This window comes from Oryctolagus cuniculus, chromosome 9, assembly GCF_051225735.1.
Source record: "Oryctolagus cuniculus isolate XC-2025 breed Fujian yellow rabbit chromosome 9, ASM5122573v1, whole genome shotgun sequence".
Taxonomy (NCBI): Eukaryota; Metazoa; Chordata; class Mammalia; order Lagomorpha; family Leporidae; genus Oryctolagus; species Oryctolagus cuniculus.
This window is the reverse complement of record NC_142875.1, coordinates 11,933,905-11,937,319: the sequence shown is the minus strand read 5'-3', so window position 1 is coordinate 11,937,319 and position 3,415 is coordinate 11,933,905.

Here is a 3,415-nt window from a genome sequence, read left to right as displayed (position 1 = left end):
GGTTACAAATGAATATAACTTTTAATTTTTAAAGACTATTCATTTGAAAGGAAGAGTTAGACAGGGGTAGAGAGAGAGAGAGAGAGAGAGGAGAGAGAGAGATTCCACCAGCTGGTTTATTTCCCAAGTGGCCATAACTGCCAGAGCAGGCTGATACTTGGAGCCCAATGAGGATCACTTGCACTGGTTTGACCTTCAATTCCTTAAACTCGTTGACCTGGACGATGGGAGCTCAACCTTCACCTGGAAGTACCCCCTCCCCCACACTCTACCAGATAGAACCTACACACAGTACAAGGCTAGGAGGAGTTCAGAAGAGTCATGGTGTTAGGAACCACAATTTTGATTGGGAACTTGGGTTGTAAACACAGAGACTTTCCTGAGTAAGCCCTTGGGCAGGGATGCTGGCTGTGAGGATATGGTTGAAACTGAAGGCGCCGTGAAGGAGCAGCTGTCTATCCCTGCAGGCATTTCTGCTCTGCTTGCTGTCCATTTCAGTCTCTTTTCCAGCACAAGGCTTTTCCTGCTTGGCCCTAACTTTTGTTCCCTGAAGTCCGGTGGTCTGAATGTCACTCATCATGGCTGTTCCGGCTCTTCTCTTAGTTCTTTGTGACTTCCTCTCCTGATTCTCTGTGTTTCCTAAATAGTTTCAAAGAGGGAGAAATTAAGGGACTCAGCTCAGAATTGCTTTTTATTTCTTTACAACTTTTATTTAATAAATACAAATTTCCAAAGTACAACTTTTGAATTATAACAGCTTTTACCCCTATAACCTCCCTCCCACCCACAACCATCCCATCTCCCACTCCCTCTCTCATCCCATTCTTCATCAAGATTAATTTTCAATTCTCTTTATATACAGAGATCAACTTAGTATATACTAAGTAAAGATTTCAACAGACTGTATCCACAAAGACACACAAAGTATAGAGTACTGTTTGGGTAGTAGTTTTACCATTAATTCTCATAGTGCAACACATTGAGGACAGAGGTCCTACATGGGGAGCAAGTGCACAGTGACTCTCATTGTTGATTTAACAATTGACACTCTTATTATTTATGGCGTCAGTAATCACCCGAGGATCTTGTCATGAGCTGCCAAGGCTATGGAAGCCCCCTGAGTTCCCCAACTCCAACATTATTTAGACAAGGCCATGTTCAAAGTGGAAGTTCTCTCCTCCCTTCAGAGAAAGGTACTGCCTTCTTTGATGGCCCGTTCTATTTTCAGCTAGATTTTAACTTTATCCTGTGTGTTGGTCCCTGCACAATCTCCAGACTGGCTACCTCTTAGTTCACATGATCCTTTCTGAGTCATTCAGCCTGCCTGAGTCAAGGGGGGCCATGTGATACAGCACTGGTGATGCAGGTGTAATGAGTAGTCTCTGTTGTCTTGCTCCATATGACTGTCTTAGTCCATTTGTGTTGCTATAATAGATTACCATTGACTGGATAATTTATAGAGAACAGATATTTAGTACTCACAGTTCTGGAGGCCAGAAATCTACAACCAAGGCACTAGCACTTGGTGTCTGGCAATGTCTTCTGTGTCCTCATATAGCAGAAGACTGAGGGCAGGAGGGGTGGCCTCCCTCTGCCAAGCCCTTTTATAAGGGCACCTAATACCGTTTACAAGGGGAGGGACCTTTGTGATGTAATGACCTCTTAAAGGCCCTACTTCTTAACAAGATCACATTGGCCATTAAGTTTAAGTACTTGAATTTGGGAAAGAACCCATTCAAACCAGGGCAAGGGCACCCCCCTACTTTGTACTTCAGATCTGCAGTAGCTGTCTCTTCTGACCTTTATCACTAGAGGGGATTGTTTTTGCATAACACTCAGCCAACCCAATGGTTGGACATTCTGGCCCCTGAATGCCACCTGACTGCACCTCCCTCTGGCTGCTTGCCACCTGGACCTCTGTTGACTGCCTGCCTTGTCTTCTACTTGGATACACACCTAATCACTGCATTGGTTTAGGGTTTTGCATCTCTTTTTGTCTTCACAGACTGATCTACAGTTTCAGACCTGCATTTCCCATCTTGTTCTTATCTTCTTATCCCCAAAAGTAACTGACTGTGGTCATGTTTCATTCTCACTAGCTCTCTCTCCTCAACCACTAATGCTTTAGCAAAGCTCACGGTTGATCTGGGTATGGTGTCCCTTGGCCTGTCCCATGCCTCCTGAGTCTCACTTCTGATACACTGAGCCCTAAAGCCCATTTATGGAAGTTTGAGGATATTAGTCCACAACCACAAGATCCATGGAATTACGTCCTGGTGTCTTGGCAGCTAGCCCACATGCCACCTCTTATGTGGAAGCCCTCTTCCAGAACCTTCTCACGCACAAACTCAGACTTGGCCTCTCCTGACCACGTGTCATACGCACCTCTGAAGGGCTTTGCAGCTAGAGCAGTTCTGTCTGGAGCCACAGCAAGTCAAGGGTGGCTTGCTTCTTCAGCCTTGGTCCTGCTATAATCCCTTCCTGAGACGCCCTTGCTGAGTCCTCCTTGGTCCTGAAGGCTCTGGAGCACTGATTCTCATGGTGGTGGCTTAATGCTAGCACTCACCAGGAATCAAGAATCTTGTGCTTTCAGTTTCCCTTGATGCTCAAAACCTCTTCCCATCTCAGCAACTTCAGAAAATGGCTTGTTTTTGCATTGACAATACTCTTGGAAGAACCATTTCCATACTGATCCTTAGCCTTGCTCCCCCTGGCTTGTGGATCCCAAGAAGTCACACTGAGGAAATGGAGTTTTTGCTTGTGTATGGCCAACAATAATGACCCACAAAGAAGGCATAATTCCTAGCAAGAAAACAGATCCTCTAAATTTTTATATACCCTACTTAGGTTGGGTAATATTATCTCTTAAATATACCATAATATGTAACATTTTCTTTATGGAGTTTTAAGTCTGTAAGATACCTTCTTGATCTAGATTTTTTATCATTTTATTCTTTTTTAAACAAAAATTATTTATTTATTTGAAAGAGTTACAGAAAGAGAGAGAAAGAGATCTTCCATCCTCTGGTTCACCCCCTAGATGGCTGCAAAAGCCAGGGCTGAGCCAGGCTGAAGCTAGGAGCTTCAGCTAGGTCTCCCACAGGGGAGAAAGGGGCTCAAACACTTGGACCATCTTCTGCTTTCCCAAGCCATTAGCAGGGAGCTGGTTCAGAAGTGGAACAGCCAGGACTTGAACTGGCTCCCATATGGGATGCCAGAGTCACAGGTGGCAACCTTATTCACTTTGCCACATACCAGCCCTTACCTTCTGATTCTGTTGAGGAAACAGCTGAGCTACCAAGAGATGAAGTCATTCTTCAGTGTTCCACAGTGTTCGTGTTGGAAGTAAAACCCCAATATAAGACTGGGTACATGGCAGTGACTCAATAAATCAGTAAATGAAGAAATTAATAAA